The sequence below is a fragment of the Miscanthus floridulus genome, chromosome 14, assembly GCF_019320115.1.
Source record: "Miscanthus floridulus cultivar M001 chromosome 14, ASM1932011v1, whole genome shotgun sequence".
In the NCBI taxonomy this organism is placed as follows: domain Eukaryota; kingdom Viridiplantae; phylum Streptophyta; class Magnoliopsida; order Poales; family Poaceae; genus Miscanthus; species Miscanthus floridulus.
The window spans coordinates 22,401,599-22,419,035 of record NC_089593.1 but is presented as its reverse complement, the minus strand read 5'-3'; the positions used below and the strand labels follow the sequence as shown (position 1 = coordinate 22,419,035).

Sequence of the window (17,437 nt, the reverse complement as noted above, 5' to 3'; positions counted from 1 at the left end):
TGTCTTTTTCCAAAAACAAGAGCAATAAAGTGTTTCAAAAGCAGTCAATGCCAAGGGTTCTTCTTCCGCATCAAACTGATTACACTAAAGAGGAATATGCTCAGAAGATGGCAGCCCTGATCTATAAAGCCATGGGAGAAACCATGACAAACCATCACACAACTTTTCTGAATACCTTTCGGGCAATCATGATCAGTACTTTTGGTCCAATGGTTGATAAATACTTCGAAGAAAATGTTGGACCACTCAATGGGCCGACGCTTTTCAATGTTCCAAAGCATCAAGAGAGGCCTGTTGGAAAAGAAGTAGCGTCGCCTTCAAATATAGGTGGATTGACTCATACTGAAAAGCAATCACATCCCACCTATGGCCAGGTGACATTTGGTACCACAGGGGAAGTGCCACCTTCGGCTTATAGAGTTTCTCCAATATCAAACAGATTGCAAAAGAATATGTATGGTGATGGGTATCAAGAATTTACTGATTACAGTGCTATCAATGCTATGCCAAATCCAGGGTATAGAAGTGTTTCAGGATTGCCTTCTGGAGTGCAAGTACAAGGAAATCAGGATCCAGGCATTGATGTTTTGATGCACAGGATGGCCGATATGATGCAAAATCAGTTCGGCTTGAAGCCAAAGAATCAATCCTATTCATACAAGTCTCCTTATCCAGAATGGTACAACAGAGTGGCGTTACCTCCAAGGGTGAAGCCTCCGACAGATTTAACTAAGTTTTCTGGTCAAGATGATACTAGTACCATAGAGCACGTCAGTCGATACTTAATGCAGCTTGGAGAAGCTGCTTCAGATGAAGCTTGGAGAATTCGATATTTTCCTTTGTCTCTTACAGGACCAGCTTTCACATGGTTCACGTCTCTACCAGCTCATTCCATTGGTACGTGGGCAGAACTAGAACAGAAGTTTCATTCATATTTCTATACGGGTACTAATGAGAAGAAGTTAGTTGATCTCATGAGTCTGAGGATGAGAACAAATGAGACACCATTGGAATATCTTCGCAGATTTAGGGAGACCAAGAATATGTGTTATTCTTTAAATTTACCAGATGATCAACTACCTGGAATAGCTATAGCAGGAATGTTACCGAATATCAGGGAGAAGTTGTTCGGTTTGGAGTTTGATGATCTTGGCCAACTTGCACAGCGTTTAGCAGCTATGAGTAACCAAGCCCAAGGATTTAGGAGAGATAATCGCTTTCAGAAGAACAATGCCACTAATGAGGTGTATCAAGGTTTTCTGGATGAAGCGACTGAGTATATTGATGAAGATGAGATAGCTGCAGCTGAGTTAAATTGGGCAAAGGAACCCACTCAAGTTAGTCAATGCTGGTTGAAGCAACAAAAGGGGACCTATGATTTTGATGTTACTAAGGCAGATAGACTTTTTGCATTCTTGATAAAGGAAGGGCGCATCAAGCTGCCAGAAGGACATCCTATGCTACGTCCTGAAGGAGTGAAAGACAAAAAGTATTGTGGTTTCCATAACACTAATTCTCATTCTATTAATGATTGCCGAGTATTCAGAATACGAATCCAGAAAGCTATCCAAGAGGGACATTTGAGGTTTGATGGTAAGATGAAAATTGATGATCAGCCTTTTCCACAAAATATGATTTCTTTCTCTGTGAATATGGTCTCTGCCAATGATCTCAAGGGTAAAGGCAAGGTGAAGGTGTTGACTTCTGATAGAGCAAAGGAGAGTGGTGCTGTTGACCCGGATCGACAAGTCACCAGTAAAGAGCTGCAGCAACGAATTCGGTTTCAGAATAGCCGAACCGAAAAAGGTCAAACTTCCGAACCCAGAGTTACATCACGTATTTTGCTAAACAAGTGGCAGAGGGAACAAGAGAAGGAATACTGTAAGAAGCAATGGTTTATGGGAGAACGCCGGAGGTATGAGGAAGAAGTATACCGAAGGGAGCAAGAAAAATACATGACAGAACAGGAGCAGTCTCATTGGGGTTGTTCGTTCTTTAGGCATTGTTGGAATGAAGGTTTGAGTTTGCCTGCAAGAAATAATTGTCCGGAGTGTAGTGTTCAGTACTCCGAGTATAGGCAATCTCGAGTCAACCGCCGTCCCGTCTATGAAAGACTTGGAACAAAGGTTCCTGAAGATGATCGGCGCTTAAAGATAGGTGGCTTTGAGAATCAGCAAAGGAAAAGAGTTGCAGGTTCGGGTTGGATTCATAATAGAGTGCATGATGAGGAAGCTGACTTCTATAAATACGTATGGCAAAAAGGACAGTGGTGTCCTCCAGGCCTGAGGAAAAGTCAGAAAAGAAGAGTGCAACGGTTGAGGAATAGGGAGCTGGAATTGGAAGTTGCCGAAACAAAGCAAATATGGCGTCCTAAAAAGAAGCCTGATGGATGTGGTCCTTCGGCTAATGCTTGCATGGCTTTCTTCCTCCCATCAGAGTTTATAGCTCCCGAAAGCCAAGATGTCCAAGAAGAGGTGTACTCTGATTTTGATGAAAGTGAATGTCAGGATTTGATGGCTCAGCTTGTATTAACACAGCAGGCTGTTTTTGATAAACCAATCAAGAATCGTCACTTGAGACCACTCTATTTAAAGGGATATGTCAATGGCAAGCCTTTAACTAAGATGTTTGTCGATGGAGGGGCTGCTATCAATATCATGCCTTATACTACCTTCAGGAAACTTGGGATGACTAATGAAGAATTGTTGAAAACTGACATGGTGCTCAGAGACTTTGCTGGCAATCCTTCCGATACCCGAGGTGCTATCCATGTCGAGTTGACCATTGGATCGAAAACTCTGATTACTACCTTTTTTGTCATTGATGGCAAGGGGGCATATAGTCTACTCTTGGGCAGAGATTGGATCCATGCTAATTGCTGCATTCCTTCAACCATGCATCAAATTCTCATTCAATGGATTGGAGATGATGTTGAAATTGTACATGCTGATGATTCGGTAAGTGTTGCTGCTACAGAGTCTACCTATTGGGAATATGAAGGCGTTGATTGTTTCTCCGGAAAAGTGTGGAAAGAAGGTCCTGTGAATGTTTTCAGCGAGGACCAACAGCCGATCCAAGCAGTCGGCTCTCATAGTAATTTTTAATGGGAAATCCTGTCGATGGCAACAAAGGAAAGTTGGGACGTGGTTTTATGTCGGCTGATAAATTGGAAGAAATTGATGTTGGTGATGATTCTAAGCCAAGACTGATGTATATTAGTGCAAAGTTAGACCCAGAATATAAATCAAAGTTGATAAACCTGTTGAAAGAGTTTAAAGATTGTTTTGCTTGGGATTATACGGAAATGCCTGGATTGGATCGTTCCATTGTTGAGCATCGATTACCCATTAAACCTGGATTTCGTCCTTACAAACAACCTCCACGGAAGATATACAAAGAGGAGGTATTAGCCGATGTAAAGAAGGAAGTTGAAAGATTAATAGAAGCAAACTTCATTCGGCCATGCAAGTATGCAGAGTGGATTTCAAATATAGTACCGGTATACAAGAAAAATGGAAAAATGAGAGTTTGTATAGATTTCAGAAATCTTAATAAGGCAACTCCCATGGATGGTTACCCAATGCCAGTTGCCGATTTGCTGGTAGATGCAGCAGCAGGTTATGAGGTCATTAGTTTTATGGATGGTAATGCTGGCTATAACCAAATTTTTATGGCAATAGAAGATATTTCGAAAACAGCTTTTAGATGTCCTGGTCATATTGGTTTGTTCGAGTGGATAGTCATGACGTTTGGGTTAAAGAATGCCGGTGCAACTTATCAAAGAGCTATGAATTATATTTTTCACGAGCTGATCGGCAAGATTGTAGAAATCTACATCGATGATGTAGTAGTCAAGTCTAGAAATCATGAAAGACATTTAGCCGATTTAAGAAAGACTCTGGAGTGCACAAGAAAGCATGGCTTGAAGATGAATCCAAACAAATGTGCCTTTGAAGTTTCGGCTGGTGAGTTTTTGGGATTTTTAGTTCATAAAGGAGGAATTGAAGTTGGTAAGAAGAGCATGGAAGCAATAGACAAAGTTGTGCCGCCAACTAATCTCACAGAATTGCAATCATTGTTAGGCAAAATCAACTTTGTAAGAAGATTCATATCCAATCTTTCAGAAAGAGTTTTACCCTTTTCCCCTTTATTGAAGCTCAAGAAAGATCAAAAATTTGTATGGGGTGACATACAACAAAAGGCTTTTGATGAGATCAAACAATATATGAAAGCACCACCTGTGCTGGTACCTCCACAACTTGACAAGCCTTTTAAGTTGTATGTGGCGGCCGATAGCCTAACGATAGGATCGGCCCTTATGCAAGAGTTTGAAGGAAAAGAAAGAGTCATAGCTTATCTTAGCCGAAAGTTGTTAGACCCGGAAACAAGGTATTCGGCTGCAGAAAAACTTTGCTTATGTGTATATTACTCATGTACCAAATCTCGGCACTATTTGTTGAATTCCGAATGCGTGGTGGTTTCTAGTTTTGATGTAATCAAGCATATGTTATCAATGCCGATTTTGAATGGAAGAATTGGCAAATGGATTTTAGCGTTGTCGGAATTTAATTTAAGATATGAATCGGCAAAGGCGGTAAAGGGTCAAATTATTGCCGATTTTATTACCCAACATCGGGATCTTTCTGTTGAAGTGGTAAGCATTGTGCCTTGGGCTTTGTTCTTCGATGGATCATCTTGTAACAAAGGTGGTGGTGCTGGTATTCTCTTGATTTCCCCACAAGGAAAGACTTTTGAATACGCGGTTCCTATTGAATTTCATGTTACTAATAATCAGGCAGAGTATGAAGCATTGATTAGAGGGCTTCGGCTTCTTATAGAAGTAAAGGCCGCTGCTGTCGAAATCTTTGGGGATTCTGAGTTGGTGATTAATCAATTGAATGGTCAGTATGAATGCAAGAACAATGTGTTAAGAGAATATTATGAGGAATGTAGAGAACTTTTGAAGAATTTTCTGGTAGTAACCTTGCATCATGTCCCTAGAGAGTGCAATGAAGAAGCAAATAAGTTAGCTCAAGCTGCTTCTGGATATCGAGAGAATCGGGAGATTTTTGCTATAGAAGAAGATGTTTTAAATACTGATCAAATAGATGGTGATTGGAGATACGAAGTTACCAATTATCTGAAAAATCCATCTCAAAAGGTTTCCCGAAAACTCAGGTACAAAGCTCTCAAATTTGTGTTTCTTGATGATCAGTTATATTACAAGTCCATCGATGGAGTATTGCTCAAATGCTTAAGTCAAGAAGAAGCCAAGAAAGTGATGTATGAGGTTCACGAAGGATTGTGTGGTGCACATCAGTCAGCTTATCGGATGAAGTGGATAATTAGGAGAACTGGTTATTTTTGGCCAACTATGTTGGAAGATTGTTTTGAATATTACAAAGGGTGTCACAATTGTCAGAAATTCGGCAATATTCAAAAGGTTCCAGCGTCTGCTATGAATCCTATAATCAAGCCTTGGCCGTTTAGAGGATGGGGTATAGATTTAATTGGTCAGATCAATCCTCCTTCTAGTAAGGGACACAAATTTGTACTCTTGGCCACGGATTATTTTACCAAGTGTGTTGAAGCTATCCCTTTGAAGAAGGTAACGTCAGAGAATATGATCAGTTTTGTTAAGGAACATATAGTTTACAGATTTGGGATTCCTCAGACTATAACAACTGATCAAGGAACTCAATTTACTTCTTCAGAATTCTGTGACTTTGCCAAAAGTATGGGGATTAAGTTGTATAATTCTTCTCCCTATTATGCACAAGCTAATGGTCAGGCAGAAGCATCAAATAAGATTATGATTAAAATTATCCAGAAGAAGATTGATGAAAAACCAAGGAAATGGCACTTGGTTCTTAATGAAGCATTGTGGGCTTACCGAATGGCTTGTCATGGGTCCACTCAAACGTCTCCCTATGAACTGGTTTATGGACATCATGCTGTGTTACCATGGGAACTGCGGTCAGGATCAAGGCGAGTTATTTTACAGAAAGAATTAGCAGAAGAAAACTATAAGAATCTGATGATGGATGAGTTGGAAGATTTACATTTGATTCGTCTTAAGGCATTAGAAAATATTGAGAAAAATAAATTACGTGTCGCCAAGTATTATAACAAAAGGGTTAGGCTGAAGCAATTCGCAAAAGGAGATTTGGTGTGGAAAACTGTATTGCCGGTTGGAACAAAGGATAGAGCATTCGGCAAATGGTCTCCAAATTGGGAAGGTCCTTTCCGAATAGTAGAGTGTGTACCTGGCAATGCATACGTATTGAAGACTTTATTTGGGGAAGAGTTTACCAGAGCTATCAATGGAAGATTTATTAAGAAATACTATCCCAGTGTTGAGGTTGGTTCGTGAATGTAGATCAGAAAAACGACAAGGAAAAAATTGCCTTTAGCCTAAAAATCAGATACAAGACTGAGAATAGCCGATATCATTCATATCGCCTTTAGCACAAAATAGCCGATGCAGTTTGCATCGCCTCTAGCACAAAAAATGTTTGTCTGAAACTGGGTTGTTTTCAGCATTTTTCTGACAGTCGCAAGTGGAATTTTACCGAAAAGAATCAAAGAAGTAAATATTATTCCAAAAGACGAGATTGTTTATAAAGTTCATCCTAATACAAACTACTCCTCAAATAACTTGTTGAGGACGGATTGGGGGTTTGTGATTTTGGCAAGGGCAGCAGCATGATCGTCGTAGGCCTCCAGACGCTCATCGATGTCGTCGACTTCGTCCGGGCGTCCTCCAACAAAGCCAACTGGCTGGGAGGAGTAGTCCTCGTTGGTTTGGGAGGTCATTGCCGCCAGCCCGAGAGAAGCGCCGAGGTGCACACCTTGGATGACGGCCTGATCAATGCGGCCGTCCACAGCATCAAGGCGTGCCTCGGATGTCTCCCCCTGAGCATTCACCTTGTCGGCAATCTTGTTCGCCGCCATCTTCAAGCGGTCATTCTCCGCGGAAAGAGCTGGGCATGAAAGAAGAAATGGGTCGGCAAGCAAAGGAAGTCAGGATGATAAAACTAAGTGAGGATATCAAACCGGTGATGGCGTCGTAGAATTGTTTCCGCTGATCCTCCCATTCGGCTTGATCGATGCCGAACTTCTTGGATACGTCGCCTAGCTCCTCCCGGGCTTCGTCCCTCTCCTGGCGAAACTTGAGCGCCTCCTCGTGAGAGTATGGATGGTGTGCATCTGCTGGCTCTGCCGAACCCCAAGGGTTGGAATGGTAAGAGCTTGAGGAGCTGGAAGATCCGGAGGAGCCGGATGATGGAGTTCCCGGTTGAGTTGCCGACACTGGAGGAAGGAGATGGTATTGACTGGAGCTGATGACTCTTATCCTGATGAATGAGGAAAGGGAAATCGGAATTAATAGATGAACGAGGAGATTGCAAAGGGGGCAAAGAACCGAATCATACCCACGACGCCGGCAGCGCGACGCTCTGCTTCCTTCAGCCTCTCCGTCGGCAGGACGCTTGCCACGGTTGCCACTGTTCGTCATTTGCTTTGGTGGAGGTTAGGGTTTCCTTCTGGAATGAATCGAATGAAGGAAGTGGAAGAGACGGATGTGAGAACGCTGAGGCAAAGATAGTGATGAAGGCCAATGGAAAGGTCTATTTATAAGCCGAAGCGAAAGATCGTGGCGAATTCCACGGGGTTGTGGGGCGAGAATCCCGAACGGCGGAGTAGGTTTGTTCCCTTTCGGCTGGGCCGTTACTGGACTGGGCCAGGCCTGAGTTAAGTCGAACGTCGCTTGAATATCTCCATGATTTATTGGAGCCAACATTGTTCGGCTATACCCTCACAGTATTTGGATTGGATTCGTTCGGTTATCGGAAGAATGGAGACAATCGGCTACATTCTAATCGAGTAATTTAAGGGAAAATGGCCGATTGCTTTTTTCCGAACGAATGAAAATAAGTGAACATAAAGTTGTTTAATCAAGGAAAAAAGGGTATCACACTTAAAGTTTATTACAAGCCTAATGTCTACTGGTTCAGAAGATGATTGATTGCTTCTATGGCCTCAGTCCTGATTCGGCTAACATTATCTAGCACTTTTTGATCTTCATCTTCGGAACTCTGGATGCTGGATAACTTATTTTTGATCTGCTGGTCTTCTTTGATGGTCGAAGCTATCTTTAGTGAAGTTGCTTCTATGTTCTTCGGCAGATTGGCTATATGGGCCCTGTGAGACTGAATTTTGGCATTCAGTTCGGCTAGTTGAGCTTCTAGTCTGATTTTTTCATCCTCCATGGATTTCAGTTCAGGCTCCAAGGTTGCCAAGGAATTTCTCGTAGTCTGGATATGAGAGTGAAGATCTTTAATCTCCAGCTTTTTCAAAGATCTATCCTTCTGCAGAGCGGCCCTCGAAGATATGTTCTTGGTTGCCCTTCTCACCATAGCAAAGTGATCATCAAGATGGGCTGCAGATTCTAGGGGAGCCTTGAGAGCAGAAGGGATATCTTGATCAATGAGTTCAAGGAGGTCTTTTATCTGGTCTGCATCCTGAACCAGACTAATGGTATCCTTATTCAGCAGAATAATCACTTCTTTTAGTCGAGCCTGATTCTCCAGTGATAAAGTTTGATGAGAAGTGATCTCTTCACCTTTCTCAATAATATAGTCCTCAATAGAGAAGGAGTAACTGGTGGTCGGTTTAGTGATGTTCTTCTAGACAAAGAGGAAGAAAGAAGGTGTTAGCCTATTGGGTAATTTTGCTAAAATATAGTATGAGACAAGGCATTACCTGTTGGGCTGATTGGTCATCAGGATGGGTTATACCCTGGCTTGCTGGAGGACTTGATTGAAGGTTCAGAAGAGATGGGTCTGGAGATTGATCAGGAGAAGTTTCCCTTGCCAGTTCATCTAAGATCTCATCTATTCTCAGTAAAGTAAATGATAATGAGCATAAGAGATAGATGTTGTTAAAGAGAAAGGAGAGGAGAATTGGTTGAATAGTGTTACCTATAGTCTCATCAGGTTTATGAGCCTTTGAACCTTCAGCTTCATGGGTCTCTGAAGTTTCGCTATCATGGATTTCTTCATCTTCAGTAGAAACTTCAGGGGTTGGTTCTGCAGGCGCTGAGGTATTACCCAGTATGGGAATTTCGACTTGTGGCTGCAATGGAAGAAGTGAGTGTAGAGGTAGTCAGGCTTACTGCTAAATAAGATGGTTGAACTGATAAGAAAACAAAAGGTTCATGCCTTAAGGGATGATCTGGCTTTCTTGGTCCTTGGTTTCTTGGGTAAGAGGAAACTTTCAGGTGTTTTCCTTTTGCTTTTTCCTCTGGAAGATGCAGTAGTTAAAGTAGCAGGAGTTCTCATGAGTGCCTTTAGAGGTGCTGAATCCAAAGTTGCAGAAGTTTTCATGAATTCCTTTAAGTTTGGAGCATCAAACCCCAGAGCAGGTTTGGGGCCAGCCGGATAGTACTGAATTGCTTTGGCAGGGGGAGTAAACTCAAGATCCTGTGCATGACCAGATGTTAAAATAAGAAATGGATTCAAGAACAAGGAATGATGGGTATAGTGAAATTACCTCATTGTCAGAAGCAAAATCGGGTTGCAAGTTTTTGCATAAAGAATGAATTGATATATTGAAGATATGAGCATGCCATTCTTGCCACCAAGAGACAAAGAGAGGGTGAGCAGCATCTATTAACCCAAATGGAGATGGTTCGTATATTGGTAATTCCCATCCTAATTCAAAGACCTTCTTGGCTTCCATTCCTTCTGTTAGTACTTCCCTTGATTTTATGATTGTTGAGAAGAGGAATTTTGGAGGCAGTTGGCCGCATCCTAATTGTCTGGCCACCATGTTTGGATAATAGAATTCATAGGTGGATTGTACTAATCTCCCATGATGAAATTCGGCTGGCAAAGTGCAAGGTTTGATAAAGGAGTTGAAAATCTCTGTGGATTCTTGGCCTGAACAACCAATTTCATAGCTAAACTTGCAGGGCAAAGTCAGATCTTCATTCTCTCTGTAAGGAAACCAGAGCACATTGCCGAATCCTTTGAAAAATAGCTTGAAGAGATGACCAATGTCTATATCAATGCTTATAGATGCTGCTGCTTCCCCATAAGTCTGACAAGCCTTAACCTTTGCTGTGCTGCCTTCAGCATAGTTAACTGAGGGGAAACTTAGGTTGAAGAGGCTCACAGGGGTTATCTGATGCATATATAGTTGGAGCCACATTTGAATTAGCCACCAGGGACCATTTACACAAGAAATTTCTCCACCGTGGCGTATCTGAAGGGTGATCTGATGCATCATATGATAAGCAGACCCTAAAAGATATTTGCCTAATGGGATCTGGGTGCCTGCAGCTAAGTCTTCAGCCATTACCATGTGATTCAGGGTTGGTTCATTGGATTTTCCACAGAAGATGAATCTGCATAGCCACATATTCATGAAGGCTTTCAACTCTTTGTCAGAAACGGTGCCAGATGCATTCATATAGTTCTGGATATGTTTGATCCATCCACATCCAGAACTGACGGCTCTTTGATTACTCTTGCTCTTGTACTTATAAGGATATACTGGCAATGACACATTCAAACCAGTCATCATGAATACGTCGGCTAGAGTGATGGTCATAATACCATGACCAAAGATAAAGGCATTGGTGGCGTTAGACCAAAAGTGAGAAGCTACTATCAGAAGGGAATCATTCCTGGGTGTCTCTGCTAAAGATAACTCCAGACAATGACTGATGTCCTGACTTTCCCAGTGGCTGCTGCTCTTCTCCAACATTCTCCTGTACCAGTTACGCCATCCGGTGATTGGGGGAAATGGCCAATTCTTGAATGTGTTTGGCCATCGGTTTGGTGAGGTAATCCCAGACTTGAAAGGAATTCTTTGGGTTTCCTTCTCAATGATTTCAGAAGGGTCAGGATTTCCCATTGGGCCGAGGAAATAGGAGTCGGGGTTGGCAGCATAAGGGATCAAAATCTGGCTCTTGTACTCCTTTAGAAGATGATTGAAATCAGAGGGGAGTAAATCAAAAGAGGAGCGGAAGGATGAGATGAAAGTTGCCGAATATAAATAAAGTTTACCTCTGGAATTTCGTCCTGGGTCGCCATTGAAGATTGGAAGGAGGTCCGAGGTTGCGCTGAAAGCTTGAATTTTTGGGCAGCGGCTGCGGTTTTGAACGGTGATGACCTAGGAGGATGAAAGAGCTTGTGGTCAATTTCAGAATAAAACAACTTTTATCCCGAAATTGAGGGGGCATGTGTTAACACTGGATTTTGGTCAATTCTGGAAGATGACAGGTAGACCCACATGCGGGAAGAAGGGTGTTCGGCAAAGAACGCAAGCGGTCGGCTAAATGCTTGTGCGGTCGGTTATTCTGGAAGGCGGTAACTCCATTCGGGAAAACAGAAGATGGCAGGCAAGACCGATCGGAAAGATGAGAGTTGTATTAATAAAGGAATCTATAAGTTTAGGGTAAGGAATCGTAAGTTTCCAAGTTTGTTTAGAAGTTCCTTTGTAAATCGTAGTCCTTTAGGACTCACATTTTGTCTAGGGTATAAATGTTGACCCTCGACCATTGTAAGAAGTGTTCACAACCAAATCAATACAACCGGCCCCGTGCCAACTTTCGAGTCCTCTTGTCGTGTCGTCGAGTTCTTCGAGAGGAATCATCGATCCGTCGACCTCCGTAAGTTCCGACAACCTTGTTATCATGTTTAGTATCATGCGGTGGATTTAGACATGGTGCAAGCAGTCTTGTTTGTTTTCAATGGTCGTGCGGCGGATCTTTGCTTGACAATCAAGAAGTCTTTGCTTATGCTTCGTTTATGAGTAGATACCGTGCGGCAGGCGTTTACTCATATGCTTAGTGAAGGCGAGATAGTTATCGGCTCTATATTAGATATGGCAAATCTAAATAGATTCATTAAGTTATCCAGTGTTGCATGTTTTAAACCTCTTATATATTTGTAACACACTTCTGCCCAATCTAGATTGATATTGTTCGGACTTCTTTCTCTTGTGGTTTTACTCGTGCTTCAACGATCATTGTCTATTCTTATATTACCCTTGCAAAATAGATAACATGCTCATAGTGGCCGAATTGTCTTAATCTAGATTGTCACATGTTGCGGGTTCATGCATGTTAATCATGTTTAAGCTTTAACGAAACTAGGTATCGTGCGGCAGATGCAGGTTTTAGTTTAGTTTAATCGCTTTTATTTGTACGTTCCTTCTTCATGGATCCCAATTCGGTTGGATTGCCGAGCTTGGTTATGCATTAACTCATAATTAATTTCACTTGTTCAAACGTGTCTTCCCATGCACATGCATTCGGCAATTAGGTTTTTACGTGCATTTACCTTACGATTAGCTGAATGGTTTATGAATTTGTTGGCAGACAGCTCTCTATAGCCGTATGTCGTTGTAAGTGGCTTCAGGGCCGTACATGTGGAACTGTCCGGTATTACCCGACATGTTCCGGTTTGACATTTAATTGTTTTATCCCTTGTTAGTTTTCAGGTCAAACTGACTGGCACGCTTCCGGATCACGAAACACCCGGGAACCCAATTGAAGCCACGCTTTTCGGCTTGCTGTGTGTGAGGCACAGTACGTCACATTTTGTGTCAACACAAGCGTCTATAGCATTCTTTCTTTTCCTTAATAGCCATTTGGACTTCCTCGTTCCACCACCAAGTATCTTTAGCCTCGCGTCCCCTTCCTTTGGTTACTCCACACACCTCTGAGGCTACCTTCCGAATGTTGGTTGCCATCTTGTCCCACATATTGTTTATGTCGTCTTCTTCCTTCCAAGAGCCCTCTTTGATAACCCTTTCCCTAAATACCTCTGACGTCTCCCCTTTCAGTTTCCACCACTTTGTTCTTTCAATCTTAGCTTGTTTATCCCTATGGGCACGCACCTGAAAACGAAAATCTGCCACCAAAAGCTTATGTTGAGAAACAACACACTCCCCTGGTATCACCTTGCAATCCAAGCATGCTCGTTTGTCCTTTCTTCTTGCGAGGACAAAGTCAATCTGGCTACAGTGTTGTCCGCTACTGAAGGTCACTAGATGAGATTCTCTCTTTCTAAAGAAAGTGTTGGCTATTATCAGGTCAAAAGCTACCGCGAAGTCCAGAACTTCCTTCCCCTCCTGATTCCTACTACCATACCCAAAACCTCCATGAACTGCCTCGAAACCTGCGCTTGTAGTACCTACATGCCCATTAAGATCTCCTCCTATAAAAAGCTTCTCACTACTAGGTATAGCTCTAACCAGACCATCTAAGTCTTCCCAGAACTGTCTCTTAGCACTCTCGTCGAGGCCTACTTGGGGGCATACGCACTAATTACGTTCAAGACCATATCACCAACGACAAGCTTGACTAAGATAATCCTATCTCCTTGCCTTCTCACTCCCACCACACCATTCTTGAGGCTCTTATCAATCAAAACTCCTACTCCATTTCTATTCGCAACTGTCTCTATGTACTAAAGCTTGAAACCTGTATTGTCCACCTCCTTCGCCTTTTGACCCTTCCATTTAGTCTCTTGAACGCATAATATATTTACACGCCTCCTAGTCGCGGTATCAACTAATTCTCTTAACTTACCTGTAAGTGACCCTACATTCCAACTACCTAAACGGATCCTAGTTGGTTCGACTAGCTTCCTTACCCTTCGCACCCGTCGACTCTGATGCAAAGACCCTTGCTCATTTTTTACTACACCCGGGCGCCGATGTAGCGCGCCACTAAGGAAGCGACGACCCGATCCTTGGTTACTTGACACCATGCCCAGATCACGACACGGCGCGTCACGGGGGTGACGACCCGGCCCTTGCCCATTTAACACCATACCCGGGTTCCGATATGGCGCGTCGCTAAGAGGGTTACGCCCCAACGATTTTCTTTCGGGTTTCATCTCCATTTAAGTGGCTAGGTTTTTACATTGGCTCGCCACGCCTAACACAACCCTCCTCCTTTACCAGGGCTTGGGACCTGCTATGCTGGGACACCAAAGGCGCCCCACCATAGGCGGAGTTTCTGCCTTCCTTAGATGTTAGTTTAGATTATTTCATAATAATAGATCAAAATGCTGCCTACTTATGTACTCATATATATGTCCTTTCCTTTGTTTTCTGTGTTCAAATAAGGTGTAATATGTGTTCAGATGGCATGAAGATATTCAGAATCAAATTCCAAATTGTTTTGGATATCTTATTGGATTTCGCAGTTTCCAGTTCCTCTAATTGAAGATGGTATCAAGTTTGAGCTGGTCCAAATATGCTTATCTAACTATCGTGCAGTACATGCTCCTTGCCGCTGCCGACCCACTTATGACTTATCTCAACATATACGCTGTATAAATAGTTGTACAACAATACCACTATTGTTTATTTATAGCTCAGTGCTTTCCTGCAAATTTGCGTCAATGTGAGCTATAGGATTTTGACCATCTAGAACGAACCATGCTGCCATTAAGGGACCCACTATGCATCGTTGTTCTATTTGTCCGATAAAGTCAAACAGCTATAAGGCCTTTTTCTTTTATCATGCATTATATTACCTTACAATTATTCCAGTTTATTACATCACACAGGCTAGCCATTCCATGCAGGACAGAACCAACATCTACTTGTTTTTTCAGTTGCCATGCATAGCATTTTTATTACATGATAATTGAATCAATGTTCTGTTGTGAGCGACAACATTTCCAAAAATTCGTCGGCTACTACAGCACATATGCTTCGAATTCAGTAGTATAGTTGAAATGTTTAGAGTTTTCATAAATACAGGTCTAATGAGCTCCTGATTTTATTTTCTAGCTTCCTCCAATATACCGCTCAAGGTTTGTTTAGCTGATCACAGATGTCAGCTGCTACCCTGCTGCCTAAAGGTTAATTTTCTTTATTGTTTTTAATTTACTTCAGTACATGTGTCTTTGGTTCTCCAAATAGGAGGTCTTTTGTTTGCTTCCATACGTCATGATTTCAACTTCCTATTTCTGCTCCCTATCCCAAAATGATGTACAACATAAATGAGTATGAGTTCCCTAGCTGAACTTATTTTCTAACTTATCTCTGTGTTTTGTTTTGCTTCACATGATGTTTGCAAACTACAGCCGAGCTGCACATGTTTTGTGGGCATAGTTTCTAAGAAAATATGCTAGATAAGGGGAAGTCAGCTGATGATCGATTCATCAGCAACATTAGTTGTTGCTCTAAATTTACGTACTCCATGTATTTCAGTTGAGTTGTTTGGTTATTAAATAATTGGGACATCAGAATCCATTGCCTTTGACTTTGATAGATCCTAGAGCTAATGGATTAGTTTGTTTACGAATATTTGACACTCCTACAACATGTTGTATAGAATATGTGTGCATGTAGATAGAAAACTACCTCAGGAACCTTAGTTAGCTAAGTGGACTGAAAGGGCCACCAAGTTTGATAAACTCTGTTAAGTTTCAGCCATCAATCATGGGCTTGGTGCTAATAGAAAATTAAGCAGATCATCCTGCATATATAGCTTTGCCTGTAGTAATTACAGATATTGATAGAAGTTATTAGTTTATAATTCAACTAATGATGATGATAGTGGACTCAGCAGTTTATAGTTCGGTTTAGATAATAGTCATAGATGGAACTGCTGCTAGAAAACTGTTGTTGGTGACTGTTGGAAACAATACAGAATCTTTATAGTTTCAGTGGTGCTGTTGTTGGTCACGGTTGGGGGAAAAGTAATAAATAGTTTATTTTCCCATTTATTTCCTTATGAACTCGTGTTGACGAACTCACAGCGACGAACTCACAGCACTACTATGCAAAAAGAGGTCTAATTGCAACAGCGTGACTCCTGCAAAATAGTTAGGCCCAACCTGCAGCTTCCAGTTAATCTTAAATATAGTTGGTTATGAGCACCATTCAACTACACTGAACACTCTCACTTAAAATGTCCAACTGGTTAAAGAATGTGCTGCCATGTCTGCCTCTAAATTACATTTAGAAAAGATTAGTAATGAAGCTACAAAGGAGGAACCTTGTCTATATCGAAGTAAGTTCCACTAAGGTTCAATGCAGTGTCCAGGAAAAAAAAGCTTTGGTTAGTGCTGTTTTGCTGCTTTACTGACCTCATCTTTGCCTTATTTTTCCTTCTCCATATTCTGGATGCACCAGTAGTTAAGTTGATCCGTGCCTGATATGTTATATATAGTACACGTATCATAAGATAATATAGCTCAGTTAACTGATGATGTAACTGATTAGAGGAACATACTAAGAATTTCCGTAATGAAAACCTCTTGGATTCGAATGGAATTCATAGGAACTCTGACCTGTTGCTTAAGACTCTAAGGCGGTTAAGAAGACAAGTTTTTCCCAAGCTATCCTTGCAGATAGAAAGGCAAATCAGATTGCCCACATCGGAAACTGTTTTTTTTTAGCAGTGTTGTTTCATATACAATTCTAGGTTCTATTCATGACATAGGTATCTACTGCCATTTCCATTTACTTTTGTAGGGTATACATACAATATACATAGACAGCTAACACATTAAGGGTGCACTTCAATGGCGTTAACATCTCAAATTTGCTTGCTCTTCATTTTCAGATTGATGTCAATTTGTCCGGTTCGTCATATCGATCTTAAACAACGTCAACATTACACAGATTATGGACGTTGTGGTCATCCATTATTTATTGTTGCAGGACACAGGCTGCTCATTAAGAGGGCACACATTGAAGCCCCCAAACAAATGGCCAGCCATTGATCAACATCTGCGTTCAATTTTACGTATATATAACTTGGCTCCTCAGCTTCTTCTATACTTTTGTGCACTTATCCAAGGGAGTCTTAAAAGAAGATTACCATGAACTGATCCCAAAAAGGCTGAAGAGGAGACCACCATGATCTCCATAACCATAAATGTAAGCGAGATATGCTTGTGTAGCTGGTTGAACATATTCTGAGGGCCTTGTGTATGACCAGGATATTGTCTACTATTGTATAGACTCTTCTATGTAGATCAGCTAGCTTTTCTTCATTGTACTGCTTTGTTGTGTCAAGGATGAGTAAAGGATAAATGATTCAGGGCTAGATGACTTTTTTCTAAGTCTTCAATTCATAATATACTAAATCCATGGAACAGTTCAGTTTCATACATGTATTGCGCACTTGAACATTGTACTGCTTTCAACTTTATACTTCAGTTCACTCAGATTTCTAACACGCCCATTGTTACACAAAATCTCCATTTACAGGCACACAGGCGCGCGGATGCGCGCGCCAATCTACTAGTATATATATAAAGAGAAGGATGCGTCCAACACGAAAGAGGACAAAAGAAAAGCAATAACCTGACGCTTTGCAGTAGTACTCAGTTTAATTTGACCACGATGAAAAGCAATAACCTGTTGGAAGAACTAGGCGGGTCGGGTGCCCAACCCA

The 17,437-nt window shown here is 41.7% G+C and overlaps 1 long non-coding RNA gene across 2 annotated transcripts; it reads left to right on the top strand.

Moving 5' to 3' along the window:
- The first annotated feature begins 14,177 nt into the window (after nucleotides 1-14,177).
- LOC136505263 (uncharacterized) lies at nucleotides 14,178-17,189 on the top strand. Of its 2 annotated transcripts, XR_010771160.1 has the most exons (3): nucleotides 14,191-14,888; nucleotides 16,510-16,619; nucleotides 16,699-17,189. It is a non-coding gene; the product is annotated as an uncharacterized lncRNA (long non-coding RNA). The 2 variants fall into 2 exon arrangements; XR_010771161.1 differs by lacking the exon at nucleotides 16,510-16,619 and having other exon boundaries at nucleotides 14,178-14,888; nucleotides 16,699-17,146.
- Nucleotides 17,190-17,437: the final 248 nt, after the last annotated feature.